The sequence below is a fragment of the Acomys russatus genome, chromosome X, assembly GCF_903995435.1.
Source record: "Acomys russatus chromosome X, mAcoRus1.1, whole genome shotgun sequence".
Taxonomy (NCBI): Eukaryota; Metazoa; Chordata; class Mammalia; order Rodentia; family Muridae; genus Acomys; species Acomys russatus.
Window position 1 is genome coordinate 113526564 of NC_067169.1, and position 23514 is coordinate 113550077.

Sequence of the window (23514 nt, forward strand, 5' to 3'; positions counted from 1 at the left end):
TCATCACAACACAAGAAATCATATTTAAGAGTCACAGCATTAGAAGGGTTAAGAACCACCACTCTAGATGCTGATCTTATTTTTGTGTGTGCATTTGCCTGTTCTGTAAATTTTATAGAAACAGAGCCATGCCAGGTGTGACCTTTCATCCCTGACAAGTCTGAATTTAATTTCACTGCTCTGTGGATCTATAATAAATTACTTTGCCTACATTTTCTGCTTTTCATCATAGGCACTCATTAAGCGATGGATGATTGAATGGGTGTTTGTAGACAATACAGCAATCATTCTACTTATTTTCTACTTAGCCTAGTTATTTATTATGTGATTTTTATAAGAGGTCTTACTTGCAGAACTTAAGAATTATCCATCTGAGAATGCAGCTTAGTGGTAACTGAGGAAGCACTGATTTGCAGGCAGTTCTTCGGGATCCTCACTATTTCAAATTGGCACCTGCAACAGATTTAGTCATTATCACATTTTTAGGATAAATGCAGAGGAGTTTATGTGACTAGAGTGAAGCTGGCCTACTATACTATACATACACGGATTATTACTGATTTCATTGCCAGAACTAGAGGAGTGCACTCCTGGAGGGAAAATGAAAGCAATTCTTCCGGTGTAACCAATTTTCTCTAATGTGTGAGTTATTGCTTAGACAGAAACTGATTGGAGAACTGGTTTTTATGGGCTGCCAAGAAGATTTAAGCAGCTCTTCCTTATTTGAAGGCAGCCTGATTTGTTGTTAAGGGTATTAGAGTGTTGATTATTTTTGGACTCAGAATGTGGGAGGTGACTTTTGACAAGGCTAGAAAAATCAGCTTAAGATGTGATATTTGATCTATAATGACTGTTTTGTCCAGTTGTAAGTCATAGAATTCTATGTAATTCTTGTTTTCATTTTCCTATAGAAATGTAGATTAGTTTTATAATGAGTATCTGCATCTTTCAGAAAGTTTTCTTAATTATAGCTCTATTTTCAGCAGTTAATTTATGTTCATATTGATACATATGAGAAGAGAATATTAATATATTTAACTGTGTGATCACTTATAATCTTAGGATCACTATTTCTTTTTTTTCCTTTTTTTGCATAGATTTTGTTACATCTCAATGTTTATCCCATCCCTTGTATCCTCCCATTCTTCCCTCCCTCTCATTTTCCCCTTATTCCCCTCCCCTATGACTGTTCCTGAGGGGGACTTCTTCCCCCTGTATATGCTCATAGGGTATCAAGTCTCTTCTTGGTAACCTGCTATCCTTCCTCTGAGTGCCACCAGGCCTCCCCCTCCAGGGGACATGGTCAAATGTGAGGCACCAGAGTATGTAAGAAAGTCATATCACACTCTCCACTCAACTGTGGAGAATGTTCTGACCATTGGCTAGATCTGGGAAGGGGTTTAAAGTTTACCGCCTGTATTGTCCTTGGCTGGTGCCTTAGTTTGAGCGGGACCCCTGAGCCCAAATCTGCCTATCATAATGTTCTACTTGTAGGTTTCTAGGACCCTCTGGATCCTTCTACTTTGCTGTTCTCCCATGCCTCTCTCATCTAGAGTCCCAATAGGATGTCCTCCCCTCTGTCCCAGTTTCCTGGTAAGTGAAGGCTTTCGTGGGACATGCCCCTTGGGCTAGTATGCACATATAAGTGAGTATATACCATTTGATTCTTTCTGCTTCTGGGTTAACTCACTCATTATGATCATTTCTAGCTCAATCCATTTATCCACAAATTTTGGGAATTCCTTGTTTTTAATAGCTGAATAGTATTCCATAGTGTATATGTACCACAGTTTCTTTATCCATTCTTCTACTGATGGACACTTAGGCTGTTTCCATGTTCTGGCTATTATGAATAAGGCTGCTATGAACATGGTTGAGCAAAGTTTCTTATTGTGTGCTGGAGCATCTTCTGGGTATATTCCACAGAGTGGGATATCTGGGTCTTGAGGAAGCCCTATTCCCAGTTTTCTGAGAAAGCTCCAGATAGATTTCCAAAGTGGTTGTACAAGTTTGCATTCCCACCAGCAATGAAGGAGTGTTCCTCTCTCTCTACATCCTCGCCAACATGTGGTGTTGCTTGAATTTTTGATCTTAGCCATTCTGATGGGTGTAAGATGAAATCTCAGAGTCGTTTTGATTTGCATTTCCCTGATGACTAAGGAGGTTGAGCATTTCTTTAAGTGTTTCTCAGCCATTTGATATTCCTCTGTTGAGAATTCTCTGTTTAGTTCCAAGCCCCATTTCTCAATTGGGTTATTCGGTTTGGTGGTGTTTAATTTCTTGAGTTCTTTATATATTTTGGATATTAGACCTTTGTCAGATGTAGGGTTGGTGAAGATCTTTCCCCAGTCTGTAGGCTGTCGCTTTGTTCTCTAGACAGTGTTTCCTGCCATACAGAAGCTTCTCAGCCTCATGAGGTCCCATTTATTAATTGTTGACATTATAGCTAAAACAATCTTGTACAATAAAAGGTGCTCCGGAGAAATCTCCATACCTGATCTCAAACTGTACTATAAAGCAACAGTAATTGAAACAGCATGGTACTGGCACAGCAACAGGCTGGTTGATCAGTGGAATCGAATCGAAGACCCAGATATGAATCCACACACATATGGTCACTTGATTTTTGACAAAGAAGCCAAATCCATTCAATGGAAAAAGGATAGCATCTTCAACAAATGGTGCTGATCTAACTGGATGTCTATGTGTAAAAAATGCAACTGGACCCATATTTGTCACCTTGCACAAAACTCAAATCCAAGTGGATTAAAGACCTCAACATAAAACCAGAGACACTAAGTCACTTAGAGGAAAAAGTGGGAAAGAGCCTGGAACATATTGGCACAGGAGACAACTTCCTGAACAGGATCACTATTTCAGATCTGACATTTTTCATTATGATCATGAATAATAAAGACAACTCCATTCTTAGTTATATTTTCTTCCAAAGAATAATATTATTGTAAATGTTAGTATAATATTAAGTTATTTTCAACTGTATTTTTATTGCTTTGGGGAAAACGACATCAAAGTTTGAAGCATGGCTAGTTCTTTTTTAATCCCATATTTATATACTACTAAACACATAGAATGTTCTCATGTTTTACTAAACTTAAATTTTAATTTGGGGCATTTATATAGTTATATATGGTCATAGTTAATAATACAGAGTAGCTCAGTATATCATTCATACACAAACACCCAAAGTTTTGGAAAACTATTCCACATTGTAAAAGTGTAGAACACTGTGATAGCTAAGATGTTGATGTTCATACACTGAAAGTATCAAATGGTTTAGACACAATAGAAACATCTTATCTTGCTTTTTATGGCTGCAGTTGTCGGTGCTACTAACATTTTCAGATGGCTATATTAAGAAAAGTTTATAGATTGTAATATATTGGAGTAATCATTTCTTGATTGTTTGGATTTTATACAATTGCATTTATTGTAGCAATTATAATTGTAATATTTGTGTTGCTCAACATTAATTTTTAATATGCATATTTATGGTGCATTTATTATCATAGCCAATTATCTCCTCATATACCCATGACCTTCTGATGTTTTAACACATGGATTCTACTCTCCAATACACAATATACTAGTGATAGTCATCATATTAACTTATCAGTATCGTATTGTAAATTGTTTAAATTGTATAAATACAGAAATATATCCCAATTCTTCTAGCTCTCTATTACCAATATGAGAAACTACCCTCATACTATCTGTATCTATGTTTTGGTCTTGTTAAATTGGAATCCAAGTTCCACTTATTATGCAGGAACAAATGAGGCAATATGAAATATCAAAGCCTTAAAATCATCACATTTCAGAGTTCCATTACAAACCAACTTTTAAAATATAAATGCAGTATATTTTTATGCAAGTAAGCCTAATCTGTACTTCCAATCTATTTTGTGTAGTATTATCCTAGGATCATAAAATCTTCAAGGACACAGACTATACTACTGTACTTACCTGTCAGTATTGATTTTTTGTTGTGGCATGAACTTACCACAAAATGAAGAAACTACAAAAATAATATTAAGGTTGGAAAAACAGTAACCTGTGCTTGTTGATATGGTTGACACTCAGGAATAGAATCCCTTAAGGGCCATTTATCATGTGTAATTTTCTACTGAGACAATAAGAATGTTTCTAAAGGTCCTTGTATGATATATTAATTAAATAAAACCATAGATAAAAATATGTGGACATTTGTTTCTGTTATTTTAAACTCAATAAAAAGGTTTCCTTAGTATTTTGTTACCAACTCAGATGGAATGTAGATATTAAAATTCTAATAAATTTGCTGGTTATCACCTCTGTGTTTAGTAGATATATTTTGTGTTGCTTAACAATGAGAATAGGTGAAATTTACGATACTATGTGAAAAGTCAGTGGTCATATGGATTTAAGAATACCTTTATGTTGCTAAGACTTCATTTTAGAATGAGTTTCCCAGGCTCACAGAGTATAATTGTAAGTAATAATCCTTTCTTTTTCCTTTTTCCTTTTTATTTTTGAGATTATAAAATAATTATGTCATTTCTTCCTCACTTTCTTTTTTTTGTCTACATATTTACTAAATGAGCATATTAATGGTTTGACTCAATAATGTCATTGTATCTATAAGAATTAAACTTAGTACTCCAAAATACCACATTCCCCAGCATTTTTCTCATGTTACAGAAATAAGAAATCTGATATAAGATTTAATTTACTTATGCTATCACTCATTCAATTATTCATTCAATACCTCTTTTTTTTCTTTTTTTTTATTAATTTATTCTTGTTACATCTCAATGTTTATCCCATCCCTTGTATCCTCCCATTCTTCCCACCCTCCCATTTTTCCATTATTCCCCTCCCCTATGACTGTTCCTGAGAGGGATTACTTCCCCCTATATATTCTCATAGGGTATCAAGTCTCTTCTTGGCTACTTGCTGTCCTTCCTCTGAGTGCCACCAGGTCTCCCCCTCCAGGGGACATGGTCAAATGTGAGGCACCAGAGTACGTGAAAAAGTCGTATCACACTATCCACTCAACTGTGGAGAATATTCTGACCATTGGCTAGATCTGGGAAGGGGTTTAAAGTTTACCTCCTGTATTGTCCTTGGCTGGTGCCTTAGTTTGAGCGGGACCAACAGAGGAGTATCAAATGGCTGAGAAACACTGAAAGAAATGCTCAACCTCCTTAGTCATCAGGGAAATGCAAATCAAAACAACTCTGAGATTCCATCTTACACCCATCAGAATGGCTAAGATCAAAAACTCAAGCGACACCACATGCTGGCGAGGATGTGGGGAGAGAGGAACACTCCTTCATTGCTGGTGGGAATGCAAACTAGTACAGCCACTTTGGAAATCTATCTGGTGCTATCTCAGAAAAATGGGAATAGGGCTTCCTCAAGACCCAGCTATTCCACTCCTTGGAATATACCCAGAAGATGCTCCAGCACACAACAAGAAACTTTGCTCAACCATGTTCATAGCAGCCTTATTCATAATAGCCAGAACATGGAAACAGCCTAAGTGTCCCTCAGTAGAAGAGTGGATAAAGAAACTGTGGTACATATACACTATGGAATACTACTCAGCTATTAAAAACAAGGAATTCCCGAAATTTGTGGATCAATGGATTGAGCTAGAAATGATCATAATGAGTGAGTTAACCCAGAAGCAGAAAGAATCAAATGGTATATACTCACTTATATCTGCATACTAGCCCAAGGGGCATGTCCCACGAAAGCCTTCACTTACCAGAAAACTGGGACAGAGGGGAAGGCATCCTATTGGGACTCTAAATGAGAGACGCATGGGAGAACAGCAAAATAAAAGGATACAGAGGGTCCTAGAAATCTACAAGTAGAACAATATGATAGGCAGATTTGGGCCCAGGGGTTCTTCCTCACTTTCTTCCCTCAAAGCTTTACTGGACACTTTCCTCAATCTCAAATTCATGGGCTGCTTTTTTTCATTGTCTTTTGTTACATGTTTTTTTTTTTCATTGACTGTTGCTCCTAAATATAAGCTGTTCGGCCTGTATAGTATTAATTGTAAATCATACATTTTAAAGGATGATAATTTTGTGTTGTATAACCTTGAGATAAGCATTCCTACATTCTTTAATTTCCTGTATTTCTTTGTGTAGGAGTGAGGCCTCAGCTCTCTAGTTGGGCTTAAGCCCACTCAATAAAAAGAAAATTATATAAATATTGAAAGTCAAGTCAACTACCTAGGGCTATTGAAGTCATGGCTCTTGGAGGATAATTTGTAATCACATTTTACTATACTAGCAATTCTATAACTACACTCTGCATACTTGTGTTTTATCTAGTAACCTTCTGGGTGGACTTTTCTCCAAAGAGAGCATAAATGATTTGAGAGTATAGTTATAGTAATTGGATTGGAGTTTTCATTAAGACATGATTGCTCACTCTTAATGCCCGAAAGTCAATTTTAGAAGCATGCAAATAGTTCTTGATATATAAGAAATTAACAAAAATAATCACTCTAATAAGCTCTACTACATGTCAAATCTATCACAGTGTTTGCATTATTTATGTTATCCTTAAACGTCTATAGGTTTATGGGTCCATTGAACAGGACATACTCAGTAGCAGCTCTGGGTCAACTTGTTGAAGTAGTTTAGGATCACTCAATGTACTACCAAAATTTGAAGCTGGTTCATTTTATACTAGATGAATATTTATCTCTAAGTTCTCTAAAGAAAAGTATAAAACAGAAAACACCTGTTACAAGTAGATATGCACTCTCTCCCAAATTAATTAGTTGAAATCTTAACTCAGAATGTGATCTTATTTGGAGAAATTATTTTGTTTTCATTTTTATTTGGTGTGTGTGTGTGTGTGTGTGTGTGTGTGTGTGTGTGTGTGTGTGTGTAGTTGCTTGTGCCTGTATGTATGTGATGTGCCATTGATATGGGGGGTTCTTTTGGAGAGCAGAGATAGACATTAGATGTTTTGTTCTATTGATCCCATATTATTGCCTGAGATACAGTCACCTTGGGCCTCAAGCTCATCCATCAGGCAAGAACTTTGGAAAATAATTCCTAGAGATTCTCCTGGCTCTGTTTCCAAGAACTGGAAAGTTAACCTTCTCGATGTGTACTGGGCTCCAAATTAAAGTCTTCCTGCTTGTGAAATTAGTATTTTATAGGCTTGTCAGCTTCTAAAATTACATGGCAGTTGAAAATTAATGAAGTTAAAATGAGTTCAAGACAGTGGGACTTCCTTCGCTGTAACCAGTGTGCCTTTAAAATGGGACAAATTTAGAGATGTGCCTGGAATATCCTTGATTTTGGAATTATGGCTTTTAGGGATGTATTATAACATGTATTAAGCCATAGGCTTTGTTGTGTTTGGTTATTGTAGCTCTAGAGAACAAATACAATATGCCTGGCTCCTGTATTTAGTATGATGATATTTACTCTGTTGAAAATGTATAAATATTATATGTATTATAAATGACTATCTGTTGGTGTCTTATTTATTTTTAAAAATTTGCTCGTGTAATCTTCTTTGAGGGTGCTAAGAGGACACATGCCATCCTATACAGGTTATTTTGTTTTCTGATCAGTATATCCATCTTTTATCTGATTTGGGAAACACCAGATGGCAACTTTTACATGACCGCTTTTAGAGAATTGCCCAAAACGCACTGAGAGCATATTGACTTAGAGGTTGAGCAGAATTTGTCCCAAGGAATAGGCATAGGCTTCTTGCAGTGACTGACTGACACTAAGTACTAAACGATCTCCCATTTTGCTTAAGAAGAAACCAACTTTGGTGGAACCTTGGCCCAGGACTTCATGATGCTATACAGAAACAAACAATTTCCAGGTGAGAACAGATTAGTGCTGGGCTTCCTTTTGCATTCTTCATTCTGCTTCTTTACTCACACCCCAACAAGAAACAGGCTTTTCCAATTTATAATCTCAGGGGTCACAATGTGATCAAATATCCTGCACCATGGTCTTGTATGTAACATTCTCTCCACTAACCCATGTGAATCAGACTACTCAGTCTTTGTCTCTTGGCAACTTCACATCAGGGACAAATATTAGGCATTGCAACCATTTCTTAAAATTTACAAGTTATTATAGTGATCTCTTTCTGGTTCTCAGTTCATTTTGTTATATGTGTTTCACTTGGGAAAATTAGAAAATAACCAATTAGATTCAGATAATGTGAGCATTATGTATAAGATACTGGAATGACACTATTAGTTTAGACTGTAATGGAAAAACGATGGCTCTAAGATTAAACTAGTTTTAGAAATGGTGTTGAATTAGGAAGTTTAACTTTCTATTTATGTGCAAAAAATTTAAGGCTTATTTACTTATATGTACATGAGTGCTCTATCTGCATGTGTATCTGCATTGCAGAAGAGGGTATCAGAACATATTATAGATGGTTGTGAGCCACTATGTGGTTGCTGTCAATTGACTCAGGACCTATGGAAGAGCAGACAGTGCTCTTAACCTCTGAGCCATCTTTCTTGTCATATTTGAATTTTTGAGAAATGCCTAAACCCAACTTATTTATTCTACCTCATGTCTCCATCATTCCATTGCTATCAGTTTGCTATCTCTGAAGGTAAATTACACACTTTTAAAGCAGTGTTCATCTAATAGGACATTATGGTCTTTTAAATTCCATATTAGTGTAGAAATGCAGTACACACACAGTAAGGCGAGTAATAGTCTAACGACATATATTTCAGGCCAGTCTCCATTATTGTCAATAGTAATCAAGCTCATGATTTTGCTTCATACATTTTTACATTCCTTACATTCCTTAGATTTCAAACATATCTAATATAAACAATTACTCTAGGCATTGCTGATAATTGTCAAATCACATGCAATGTTTGACAGCTGACATAAAGTAAATGCTACTGTTTGTTATATTTAAGGTGTTTTGAAAAAGCATAAAGTGCATTGAATGATCAATTTTCATTATCTCATTATTTGGATTCAGTGTATTATACATATTTTAACAAGCTATCATATTTTCTTGGAATGGCCATTTTGTTCAAGGACTTTTGTCTTTTAAGTTTGTGTGATAAGAGGCAAACATAAAGACAACACTCTGCAAATCAGGTAGAGCCATTTGAGTTTTAATTGTGGGGAAATAAAATTTAATATTATGGTATATTAAATGTGTGGATAATAGATAACTTATAATTAATATGAGGATCCCCTCAACTCTGAGAACCAAGTCACATGGCTTTTTGATCCTTCTCTGTGTATTGTTGTCCAGCAAGATTTACATGCTTTCGAATTTTCTTTGTCTTTTGATGGTTAGGAAATGTGACTGTGAATTATATTTACTGCAAAAGAGAGGGGTAAAGGTTTTGAATTTTGCATACCAGAGAATGCTAATGAGAAACAATGCCACACATATGGGGTGCATTTCCTACATTTTTTGTTGCTTTTGTTTGCTTATTTTGTTTTGTTTTTGTGGGGAAATTTTCTTATTTTCAGCCTAAGATTTATAATTAATTCACAATATTCTTTGCTAATAGTTAAAGTGAGTGTAAGAAAAAAATAGATATAGCATTAAGCAGAAATAAAATACAAATAATTTGAAATAATGTAAAGTACAACCAATTCCGTCATGGTTTTTCATGCATTCAACCTATCTGGTTGAAATTTTTGATGTAGATTTGATCATCATATAAGTCTGGTTATTGTTTTTGTGGATAATGAGAATTGATGTAAAAATCCCCTAAAGTTTGCTTATATGAAAATTGCCCTGGTCTCCGTAGTATTTTGACCTTTTCTCTCTTTGGGTTTGCATTTTCTACAGTACCTAGTACCTCAGCTGCTGTTGATATCACAGAATTTCTGATTCCTTTTTTTACCTTTCCAAATACAATTAATTACTTTATGTTCATATCTAAGTGTCTTTCTATTTTTAATTATTTTTCTTCACTTTGGAAAGGAATTCTGAGAATAAACATCTTATGTATATTTTCACATTAATATGTTACATGACAGCTCCTTGTGATTATTCTTTCCTATAGGGAATATGATAATATGTTTTAAAATAGTTAATCAATGCATCCAACATTATAGTTAGTTGTCTAATATCTTCTTAAATCCTCACCAGAAATGTTTACCTATATTTTCACGCCCAGACAATTAGTGCACTTATATCACATTTGAAAATTGATATATATTAAAATTAGCAAAGCTGTTTGAAATGTAGTCTTTTATGTTTACCCTTCTGGCAGTGAAAAAATAATATACTGCATACTATCTTAATGATAAAAGAACATCAAGACAATATTTCAGTTTTTCTTAAATTATTTCTCTGGCTATATGTATTTATCTTGAAGAATGGCAGCAATGGTGTCAATTTTATAACTTGTTTTCCCCCAAGGGGAAATGAACAAATCAGTAAATCTGTGTAGCACTTACAATTGTTGAAACAATTGCCTTTCTCAAATGAATGATGTTCATATCAGTTTTCAAACTCATCTGTCTAATCTTCTTGTATTTATAGAAACCATGAAAGTTTTAATGAGCCTATAAGAAAAATATTGCTCTTCAATCTACAGAGCAATTACATTGTCAAGTGATAGCTTTGATCATAGAGAACTAAATGCAGGACCATGGTTCATTATGTTTTAAAACTGGAAAATACCACTGATTTGTTGTGCTTGCAAAAAATAATTTCATTTGTTATTGGAGATTTAGACAAAGAATGCTTTCAGGACAAAAATAAGACCATTCCTTCTATCTTTCATAGTAAGTGGAACTGTGGATGACAAAGAACAAGTACACAAGTAAGTTTTCTGTTAAGGTCAGCAGATTGATATGAAGGACTAGCTTGTTGCCCTTAGTTACAAAAGTAGATACTAATATGGGTGTTTTATTAGTTGATGTGTGATCTTAAGGCTTTAACTTCACAGAGATGTCTTTAAAGGTGAAATGAAGGCTGAGTCTCCGTAACAAAGAGAACTGATATCATTAGGACTTTATTGTGGGATATTATAAACCCTTCTGAAAGTGACTTTCAAAAATTAGTGGGAGACACTAACTGGTAAAGGCCTACAGTTGGACTAGATACCTATGAGTTAAGTCACTTATTTCAAATGTTACAAGGGGATTCACATTTAAACAGTCCAAGATGTCTAACAGATGAAGCAGAAAAGGAGTTAATTTTGGTAGAGCAAAACCTGCAAAAGACCTATGTGGATAGAATTGATCCTAAACTTGGTTGCATTCTGGTTATTTTGCCTTCAAAACATTCTCCGACTGGGGGTTCCTTATACTAAGGGAAGACAGGATCATGGAATGGATATTCTTAGCAAATAAACAAAGTAAAAAGGTCATGTACAGTTCTAGTCTTATAAACGCTAACTGTTATAACTTATTCATGATTGTCGGAAATAGAAATTAGTAGTTGGTCACTTATAAATCTTATTAGATACTAAATTACTTAATTATAGAATAAGCTTTAGTTAGTTTCTTGTATATGTTTTTAAAAGGAAAAAAGAGATGATGGCTAGGTTAGTTAGATAGTCTTCAAACACTTCAGAAATCCACAGAAATGGCATTTAATAATAAAGGGGTTTTATGACAGAGAGACACATATGCTCCTGGCAGCACCTCCAGTCTAATTATGAGGGCATCAAGAAATGATAGTGGCAGATAGCCACTGGACTGAAGAATTGTACTTATCTCTACTAATGATGACAGACTGACTACCTGCAATGATCAAGTCTGATACTGAAAAACTGACTGCCTAGCCTTGCAGAGACCACGTGGGCCAGTCTTTCAGGATTCCTGCTTCAGAGCAGTCTGTCAGAGGGTTTTGAGCCAGTGGGCTGAAGACTGGATGCCCAATGATGGAGAGGAACCTGTGACTGTCCAGGCAGTCAGCTCTCTCTGTTCTGTCTATACTTTTGGATTCTGCTTGCCTGCATTTCCTTCATATAAGATAGTATTTACTTCTGGGGGTCTCTGATGGGCTTGAAGACTAGATAGCCACAGTGTTATTAATTTTGAAAAACTCTGGACACTAGGATAAGACTCAGTAGGATAAAATAAATAGTGAAATAATTTCTCCAAGATTGTCAAATACAAATGGACTGATCCTTGTAAATGTGATTTTTACTGGATAATTCTCATAACTATTTTCATTGTATATAGTTTATTATATTTAATAGAAAGAGGGAGGTGAAGGGGAGATAAACCTGTTTCTGTTTTGATCCCAAGTGTGGGATGGAGAAGAGTGCAGGATGTTTACCACTTAGACGTGAGAGAACAGGATGTTTTTCCACTTAGAAGTCAGACTTCATTGGGGAGCTTGGTGAAAACCTCCCTTAAAAAGACTGGGAGGGTATATATATATGAGCCCAAAACAGGGGAGGAGGCTTTTGGTTGGGACTTGGTTTTTGGCTGTTCATCCCTGCACTTCAAGAGGCTCCTAAAGAGAACTGCCCCAGGGAAAGCTTCAAGGCTTTGGACTCTAGCTGAGGCTTGAGGTTCCAGCTGCTGCTCCCAGTTCCAGCAGCAACCTTGGTGGAATTACTGGTCTGCTGAAATCCTGCTGACTATACCAGGGACTGATATCCTTAAGGTTTCATTGTAGTGTTTTTTAATATCCTTTTCTGACAGTTTGGGTTAGTCAGGTGGTTAGGGAGGTAGGCTCGTTTAACAAGTTCATAATAAAATATAATTGATTGGAAAATTGAGTTTATGTAAGTCCTTTCCCCTAAATGAATAACCATCATAAAGATATCAGCACAAAATAAAAGGGACAGGAACACTGGGGAGTATACTTTTTAAAGAAATATCAAGAATTCTATGTGTTTGCTGAATAATGATTTTTATAAATACAAAGTAAAAAAAATATATATATATATATATTTGTTTTTCGAGACAGGGTTTCTCTGTGTAGCCTTGGCCATCCTGGACTCACTTTGTAGACCAGGCTGTCCTCGAACTCACAGCGATCCGCCTGCCTCTGCCTCCCGAGTGCTGGGATTAAAGGCGTGTGCCACCACGCCCGGCACAAAGTCAAAATATTGTTCAGCTAATCTTTTGACAAATATGTGATGGTGTAATTCAAATAGATTCATCATAATCTAGGATGTTTTGAATTTCATAAATTAATACAGATATTAATGTTAATAATATGAAAAAGAAAGTATTTGCTAATTACACCAAATATATTAGGAAAATTCTTATTGTCTTTAATGAGTGTTATTTTTTATTTTATATTGATCCGAGTTTGCCATTTTGTTCAATTAAATATGTCCTCTGAGAAAGTGATAGCTTAATAAACATTAACATTACTTTTCCACTTTCATGAAAAAATATTTTAGCTACATTAGACTCTTCAGTAGCAACTGCTTTTTGTCTGGGTTTTGAGCAGGGTTTTCAATGGATTTTCATTTAAGAAAAAGTGTTTCTGTAATAAATATATTTAACTTATCTGCTGCTAACAATATTTACATTTATTCTCTCTCTCCCTCTCCTTTCCTCCCCCCCCTCTGTCTCTCTGTGTCTGTCTGTCTGTCTGTCTGTCTGTCTGTCTCTCTCTCTCTCTCTCTCTCTCTCTCTCTCTCTCTCTCTCTCTCTCTCTCTGTGTGTGTGTGTGTGTGTGTGTGTGTGTGTGTACATGGGCGAGAATGCATCTGTGAAGACCAGAGGACAATTTCTTCTACTGTTCTACTATATGGATTTGTAAGACTGAGACTTTCAGAGAGATCTCTAGTCTATACCTGGAGTCTCCAGAGAGAAATGGAGTCTGATGTCAATGCAATACACACAGGGATTTTATTGAGTCGATGCGCATCGAGGTCTGACAAGCTCTTTCAAGCTGCCGACCTCGAACAGCAGGTGCAAGTGCTTTTTATATCTTTTGCAAAAGCAGAATTTAGCAGGATAGCAGGGAGGGGTAAGTACATTCCAGGGGTAAGGGTAGTGGAATATTTTTATATACAGCTGGACCCTCAGCATAGGCTGGCTGGCCTTGAGTCAAGTTGGACATTACAAGGGGACCAAATAGCGACAGGACACACATAGTGATTTGATATTGATACCTAGGTTCAATACCGATATTGCTACCTGGACCCTCCAGACTAAGGGTTCTGAGTAGCAAACTCAGGTCTTCAGGTTCAGAAGTGTGTATCATTACCTTCTAAGCCTTCTCTCTATTTCTTCTTAACATGATGTTTTCTTTTCTTTTGGTTTTTTTTTTCAATTAAATTTGTTCTTTGACCATTTCATACCTGCATATAATATATTCTGTATGAAATATAAGCATTTCCTCCTATATTTTCTTGTCCCTTTCCATCCTTCCATAAGTCACCTCTGTTCTAAAAGTACCCTTTTTTGATTATTGACTTTTGGTCTTATCTTATAACCAATTTAATTTATCTAGGGTAGCCTATGAGACCACTGAATTGGAACTATCCACTGGATCTTGTTGGGAGTCACCAGTAAAGGATACATATTCTTCTTCTTGATTCTTGTTTTTTTAAAAGATTTATTTATCATGTATACAGTGTTTTACCTGAATATGCACTTGCAGTCCAGAAGAGGATACCAGATCTCATGGTAGATGGTTGTGAGGCACCATGTGGTTCTGGGAATTGACCTTTAGAAGAGCAGCCAGTGCTCTTAACCTCTGAGCCATCTTTCTAGCCCTTTATTCTTTTTTAAAAAAGATTTATTTATTTATTTATTATATAATCACATTATAGATGGTTGTGAGCCACCATATAGTTGCTGGGAATTGAATTTAGGACCTCCAGAAAAGCAACCAGTGTGCTTAACCTCTGAGCCATCTCTCTAGCCTCTTCTTGAGTCTATTGGTAGCAGATAGTTGAACAGTGAGGTGTAGGGCCTCACAGAGCCCTCCTCCATTGTCCATGTCTCATTATTGATGGGCCTATTATGTAGAGTCAGTCAGTGAAAACATCTGTAAGTACTGTGTTTTCCTCATGGCCATTGCTGTGCCTGCCTCTTGTTCAAATGATGTCATTTCATAACCTTCTTCATATTTCCCAGATTCTACAGTCTTTTTCATGTGTTCTTTGAGCCTGAGATTTTGTAAATATAAAAAAATTCTGTGCAGTTATTTATCTCTTAGCACCTTATACAGCAACAAATTTGTACATTCATCACCACTCAGTAACAAGGGAGACTTCTCTGGTTAAGATTATGAGAGGTATTTGTCCGTGGATATTAACAAATATTTAGAAGGCAGCTTGATATTGTCAAATTACCTAAACAACAGTATCAGTTTTCCTGTAGAGCTTGTGATCCCACACAATGTGCTATTTTAACCAGGTCTCCAGTACTAAGAATTTAACCAGATTGTAGTTGGTTACCTCCCATCCTAGTACTTGATACATTTCATAAGTAGGTACATCTTACCTGGCATGTTGGTTTGGCAGCTCACGGTGTTTATTAAGACCATTAATGCATTTTATTTTAGCAACCTGAAAAACACCTTCTATAACTATGAAATCTAGCCAATATGGAAGAATCTTCCAGCTCAGTTCATTTTGGTTTCTCTATGTCATCCAACCAAGGTGTAACATGTTTTCAGCAATAGGGTCCTATCACACAGATATAGAGGGCAATCAAGAGGACATCCAAACACCTTTATTATTAGTGTGTATCTGTGAAGGTGGCTTTGGAGGCTCCCTGATCAACAAAACATATTACAGTATATACCACTTTGAGTACTGGGATTTTTGTTTCATAAGACATAGATTTTAGGAGATACCTTTTTTATCCCTGTGAGGTCAAATTTTTATTCGTTCTTTGAGTATTTCATACAATGTGTTTTAATCCTATTCATCCCACCTCCTCATCCTAAATATATCATTTCTTTCAAAAACACTAAACTTTGTGTGTTCTTTATTTTCTTGAGTCATCAAGTATGGCTGTGCTGCCTATATTTGAGTATGAGACTGTCACTGGAGCGTAGTTAACCCACCAGAGGCTGCATTCTCATAGTAACTATTGTTGTTTTTCTCTCTATTGATAGCTATAAATTGTCAATATCTCCTCTGATAGGGGTGGAACTTCTTGTCCACCTTCCCTGCTGGGATTTTTCTCAGGTTTGAGCTTGCATGAGCCTTGTGCATTCAGTCTTAACTGCTTTAAATTCATGGGTGTAGCTGGCCTGCTGTGTCTGTAAAACACTGTTTCTTTGTAGTAATCAACCATCCTTGACTTTTACAATTTTTTCCACCCTTACATCTACAGTGACCCATGAGCCGAGGGAGGAGAGGGGTAATATGTTTCACTTTAGGGTTAAGGATTACCCTACAGTCTTTTATTATCTTTCTCTATGTTAATCACCATCTACTACTAAGAGAAGTTTCTTTCATGAGGATTGAGAGATATGTTAAACTATTGGTGTGACTGGGAGTCTGTTTAATGCTTACATCTACTTAGCAGAATAATAGTAATAAGTACTTTTATAAGGCCTAAAATCTATCTAAACCTGGGTTCTTATCTCCACATTGGTGCTAGATCGGATTTTTTTTTAAACCACATTTATTTATTGACTCAGTTTGGGAAGGCATGCATGCCACAGCCTGGGCGTGGAAGTCAGAGGACAACTTGTGTGGTTCCCTCCTCCCATTTTGTGGCTCCCAGGGATCAAACTCAGGCCATCAGGCTTAGAAACAGGTGCCTTTATCTACTACGCCATCTTGCTGGCCCATAACAGAGTCATTTTGAACCTATATGCTCCATTTGCTTTATCCCACCCCTGCTCAAAAGGGTGCTCTCAAATAACAGTGTTGGCTGGCAGAGAAAGTGAGAAATAATAAACAATTACAGAAATATATTTTTATTTTTAAAAATTTTTTTATTAATTTATTCATATTACATCTCGATTGTTAGCCCTTCCCCTGTTTCCTCCCATTCCTCCCTCCCTCCCACTTCCTCCCTTCTCCCCTCCCCTATGTCTGTGATTGAGGGAGACCTCCTCCCCCTATATAAACACTAGTCCAAGGGATACGTCCCATGAAAAACTTACCAAGAAAGTGAGTCAGAGAGGAGGACATCCTATTGAGACTTTAGGCGAGAGTAGCATGGAAGAATGGGGAAATAGTAGGATCCACAGGGTCCTGGAAACCTACAAGAACTTTATGACAGGCAGATCTGGATCCTGGGGTCCTCCTCAAACTAAGGCACCAGCCAAGGAGAATATAGGCAGTAAACTTTGAACCCCTACCAAGACCTAGCTGACGAACAGGATATTCTCCACCGTTGAGTGGAGAGTGAGATCTGACTCTCACACGAACTCTGGTGCCCCTTTTCTGACCACGTCCCCTGGATATGGAGGCCTGGCGGTACTCAGTGGAAGGATAGCAAGTTACCAAGAAAAGGCTAGATAGGAATTTGAACTTCTGAAGTCAGCATTAATCCCAAACAGAAAGGAACTGGTTTTTCCCATTTAAAAATTGTTCCTACGAAATAGTACATTTACATATTATTTTTTAATATCGCCATTTTGGTTTTTATAAATATTTCACATTAGCTAGAAGGTCAGTTATATCCATTCATATTTTATAATTACCTAATTTTCTTAATAAACATTCTAAAATGTTTCATTTTCAAAAAAATGAAATTACTTAAAGAATTTTGAAGTAATTCTGAAAAAAAAAATACAAAACCTAAGTTTATCCAGTGATACACACACACACACACGTATATATATATATATATATATATATATATATATATATATATATATATATAGAGAGAGAGAGAGAGAGAGAGAGAGACAGAGAGAGAGAGAGACAGAGACAGAGACAGAGAGAGAGGGGGAGGGTAATGAATAGAACTGAAGAAAACAGTGTAAATGACTTCTACTTGAAAATGTCCAATGACAACAATTTAAAAAAAAAAAAAGAAAAAAATTTAAGCCGACTAAGAAGCAAGGCTAATAAAATTGAAATTATAGGTTATAAAAATTGAGGTGATCATCTCTAGTCCCATCCATTTGTCCACAAATTTTGGGAATTCCTTGTTTTTAATATCTGAGTAGTATTCCACAGTGTAAATGTACCACAGTTTCTTGATCCGTTCTTCTACTGAGGGACATTTAGGCTGTTTCCAGGTTCTGTCTATTATGAATAAGGCTGCTGTGAACATGGTTGAACATATGTCTTTGTTCTGTGGTGGAACATTTTCTGGGTATATTCCAAGGAGTGGGATGTCTGGGTCTTGAGGAAGCCCTATTCCCAGTTTTCTGAGAAAGCTCCAGATAGATTTCCAAAGTGGTTGTACAAGTTTGCCTTCCCACCAGCAATGAAGGAGTGTCCCTCTCTCTCCACATCCTCGCCAGCATGTGGTGTCACTTGAATTTTTGATCTTTGCCATTCTGATAGGTGTAAGATGGAATCTTAGAGTCGTTTTGATTTGCATTTCCCTGATGACTAAGGAGGTTGAGCATTTCTTTATTTATTTATTTCGATATTCCTCTGTTGAGAATTCTGTTTAGTTCTGAGCCCCATTTCTCATTTGGGTTATTTGGTTTGGTGATGTTTAATTTCTTGAGTTCTTTATGTATTTTGGAAATTAGATATTTGTCAGATGTAGGGTTGGTCAAGATCTTTTCTCAGTCTGTAGGCTGTCGCTTTGTTCTGTTGACATTGTCTCCTGCCTTACAGGACTGGAGATGACCATACTGAGTGAGTTAACCCAGAAGCAGAAAGACTCACATGGCATATACTCACTTATAACTGGGCACTAGCCCAAAGGGCATGTCCCACGAAAGTCTTCACTTACCAGGGGATTGGGATAGGTGTGAGGACATCCTACAGAGACTCTAGGTAAGAGAAATATAGGAAATGGGGAAATAGAAGGACCCAGATGATCCTAGAAACCTACAAGAACATCATGATGGGTGGATCAGAGCCCAGGAGGGTCTCCTCAAACTATTGTACTAACCAAGGACAATACAATAGTAAATATCGAACCCCTACTCTGATCTACCGAATGGATAGGACATTCTTCACAGTTATGTAGAGAGTGTGGACTGACTTTGACATGAACTCTGATGTTCCATATTTGACCACCTCCCCTTGGTGGGGAGGCCTGGGTACACTCAAAGAAAGAGTAAGCAGGCTACCAAGATGAGACTTGATAGGCTATGACCATATAGTGTGGGAGGAAGTCCCCCTCAGTCATAATCATAGGGGAGGGGAATAGGGTGAAAGTGGGAGGGAGGGAGGGAGGAATGGGAGGATACAAGTGATGGGATAACAATTGAATCATAATCTGAATAAGTTAATAAAATTTTAAAAAAGAATGTAAATACAATGAACATACTTTGTACATATATGAACTGCTCAAAGACTTAATAAAATGTATTTTTAAAATGCAAAAAAATTGAGGGGAAATAATATTAATAATACAATGATTAGCTAAAATTTCAGGTATTTTTAAAACTGAGTGGCAGGTTAAAGATTGGTACATTGTAGGTCATGGCTTGTAACAATACCCTGAAATTATCATAGATTTATTACAATAAACAAAATTCTAAAACTTACGATTACTTTCCAATGAAAGAATTAATTAATGGGAAAGCATTCATGTTTATTTCTTTCCCGATAGAATATAGTAGAAGTGGGTACATTACTGTTATTTAAGCTCTGATTCAGGTACTGACTTGTAAATTTTATCTAGTTTTCTAGATGCAGGAGAGAAAGATGAGCACAACCTAAACCATATTTGTGGTTTAAAGAGGAATAAATCTTTTTTTTATTTTATTAGTTTATTCATATTACATCTCGATTGTTAGCCCTTCCCCTGTTTCCTCCCATTCTTCCCTCCCTCCCATTTCTCCCCTTCTCCCCTCCCCTATGTCTGTGACTGAGGGAGACCTCCTCCCCCTATATATGCTCTCAGAATATCAAGTCTCTTCTTGGTAACTAGCTATCCTTCCTCTGAGTGCCACCAGGTCTCCCCATCTGGGGGACATGGTCAAAAAAGGGGCACCAGAGTTCGTGTGAGAGTCAGATCTCACTCTCCACTCAACGGTGGAGAGTATCATGTTCGTCGGCTAGGTCTTGGTAGGGGTTCATCTTTAGGAAAGAAATACTTGTGAGAAAGGGATACACTGCATCCCAACCCTAATTTTCTATGTGAAAAAGAAACCTGAAAACACATAAAATTCTTCAACATACAGTGTGGTAGAAATTCCTGTCCAAACAAAACCAAGGAAAATAGAGCTAGTATGTAGAATCTTCATTTTTAGTTTAGTATAGATTAAACAAAATAAAATAAGCTAAATAGTTGCAGAAATGTTCCTTCATAGTGCATTAATTTTAAAAAATATTTTATTAATTTATTCATATTACATCTCAGTTGTTAGCCCATCCCTTGCATCCTCCCATTCCTCCCTCCCTCCCACTTTCACCCTATTCTCCTCCCCTAGGTCTGTGACTGAGGGGGCCCTCCTCCCCCTGTATATGCTCATAGGGTATCAAGTCTCTTCTTAGTAGCCTGCTATCCTTCCTCTGAGTGTCACCAGGTCTCCCCATCCAAGGGACGTGGTCAAATGTAGGGCAACAGAGTATGTGTGAAAGTCAGTCCTCGCTCTCCACTCAATGGTGGAGAAAGTCCTGTCCATTGGCTAAACCTGGGTAGGCGTCACTTGATTTTTGACAAACAAGCCAAATCTATTCAATGGAAAAATGATAGCTTATTCAACAAATGGTGCTGGTCTAACTGGATGTCCACATGTAGAAAAATGCAACTAGACCCATATTTGTCAACTCAAGTCCAAGTAGATTAAAGACCCCAACATAAAACCAGAGACATTAAATTGATTAGAGGAAAAAGTGGGGGAAGAGCCTGGAACACATTGGTGTAGGAAAATTAATAGCCACCTAAATTTGATAAGAAGTTAGCTAAGATATTAGTACATAATAAACATACTTGGAAATAATGTCACATCCATAACAGTAATACATCATGTGCTTTCAGTGAATTTTGATAATAAAAATAAAGTAATTAACTGTTAATAAATGAGTCAATAGGAATTAGAAAATGGCTCAGGCAATAAGAGTACTTGCTCTATAAGCATGAGAATCTGAATTTTCAGTATCATAAAAGCCAGAAAGAGGGTGCTGGAAAGATGGCTCAGAGGGTAGGAGCACTGGCTTGTCTTTCAAAGGTTCTGAGTTCAATTCCCAACAACCACATGGTGGCTCACAACCATCTATAATTAGATCTGGTGCCCTCTTCCGGTGTGCAGTCATACATGAAGACAGAATATTGTACACATACATAAATAAATAAATCATTTTTTTAAAGCCTGAGAGAGAAACAGATGTATCCTGAAAGCACATTGGCTAGCCAGCGCTGTCAATACAGTCAACCTCTAGGTTAGTTAAAGACCTTTTTTAAAGAAGGCAAAACAGAGAGTGATAGAAAAAAGTTCCAGATGCCCTGCCCTGGCATCTATATGTACATACATAGTCTCTGGTAGCTGTTCATTTAGGTGCATACACCACATACAAAAAATACAGACACACACACACACACACACACACACACACACAGACAGAGAGAGAGAGAGAGAGAGAGAGAGAGAGAGAGAGAGAGAGAGAGAGAGAGAATATGAGAATAAATAGGTAGAGTAATGGTATACAAAATTAAAGTTATGATGATTATTTTACATTTTAAACTTGGCAAAATACTGAATAATCTGGAAAGCGTGTCACTGAAGGAATATCTAAATAAGGTTGGTCTGTGGGCATGTCTTTATGGAGTTATCTTGATTACTTTAATTGAGGTGAAAAGATTCTCCCATTCCCTGGGCAGAGAATTTTGGAATAGATTAATGGAGATAGTGGTCTGAGCACTAACATGCAAGCATTTACTAACTCATTTGTATCTGTTCTTGACTGTAAATGGAATGCTGTCAGTTTTCTTAAGTACCTGCAACTGAGACTTCCCGTTTACAATGAACTTTACCTATAATTAATAAGTATAATAAACACTTTCTCCTCTAAGTTGATTGTGGTGAGGTATATTATCTTAGCAACAGGAAATAATACTAAGACATATGTACTCTATGAAAGGGAAAAACTCTGAAATAAAATCTTCACCAGCATTCATTTTGAAAATATGTACTGAAATGTAAAAAGATGCAAATCATTCAATATCATAATAGTAGCTTTTTAAAGTACATGCATCTATGAATTTTACCTTTTGCAAAAGGGAAAGAGAAAACAAAATCTGAATACTGAGGCAGGATAATTTTGGATCTGAAATATAAAATATTGCAGACAGCATTCATAAAGAACTCAGAAAACTCTAACCTACTTTAGTTACTGAATTTCTAGCATAGTAGTATTTCCTTAAAAATAGTTTTTAGTAGTTTGGTGCAATCATGCCCCAGCCGCTGCAAAGGATCTTCGCTCCCAGACCCCTCGATTTTCCTGGCCCAGAAGCAGCCCAAGACATCGCTTTGCAGGCCAAGACCCTGCCTTGAAGAGCACCTTGAGCGAAATAGGAGATGAGATCATTATAGTCAATGAGCTTCTAAATAAATTTAAATTGGAAATTCAGTATCAAGAACAAACCAACAATTCACTCAAGGAGCTCCGAGATTCTCTTGATCTGGAGCATCTCAAAGAACACATTACTTCCCACTTCCGTGGCAGTGGCCCAGAGCTCAGCTGACAAATCAAATCTGGACCCTAAAGAACAAGTTGAAGTTGAGGAACCTTTCCTGGCAAAGAACAGAGAGTTAGTAAGGAGATGCAATTCATAACTACTGATGAGTTCAAAGGCGTTCCTGTGTACATGAAATCCCGTTTAACATATTGCCAAATTAATGATGTCATTAAAGAAATTAACAAGGCAGTAGTTAGTAAATACAAGATCATACATCAATCAAAAGCATCTGTGGGTTCTGTGAAGAGTAATCTCTACCAAAGATTTATTAATGAAGAGATGTAGGACACAAAAGGTCGGGTTTTCATCATGGAAGCTGACATAAAGGACATTATAGCTCTGAAAGCTGACAAGAGGTTTCGTGTGATCTTGAACATTTTGCGGCATTGCCAGAGACTGTCAGAGGTCCCAGGGGGAGGACTTACCTGATATGTCATAACCTGAGTCTTTTGCAGACTCGGCATTGATTGGGTAGTCTTGAAATTTTATGGTTTTAGCTTCTACATTTCCTGGCCTTGTTTCTTACAGAAACAAAACTTTGGATAGAGAAAAATAGTTTTTAGAATTAAAATACAATCGTATCAATTCCCTCTTCCATTTCCTCCTTATAACTCCTCTTATTATCCTAGCCTTTCCTATCATCTTCTCTTGCTCTATATCAGGTTAATGGCTTCTGCTGTGGTGTTACACACACACACACACACACACACACACACACACACACACACACACTACATATATGCATATATATTATATATAACATTCCTCAATAAAAATACAGATATATATTCTTGAATGCATACAA

The 23514-nt window shown here is 36.7% G+C and overlaps 1 pseudogene; it reads left to right on the plus strand.

The window, feature by feature from the left end:
- Window positions 1–23153, plus strand: part of LOC127185480 (spindle and kinetochore-associated protein 1-like) — a 34575-nt pseudogene extending 11422 nt beyond the window's left edge.
- Window positions 23154–23514: the final 361 nt, after the last annotated feature.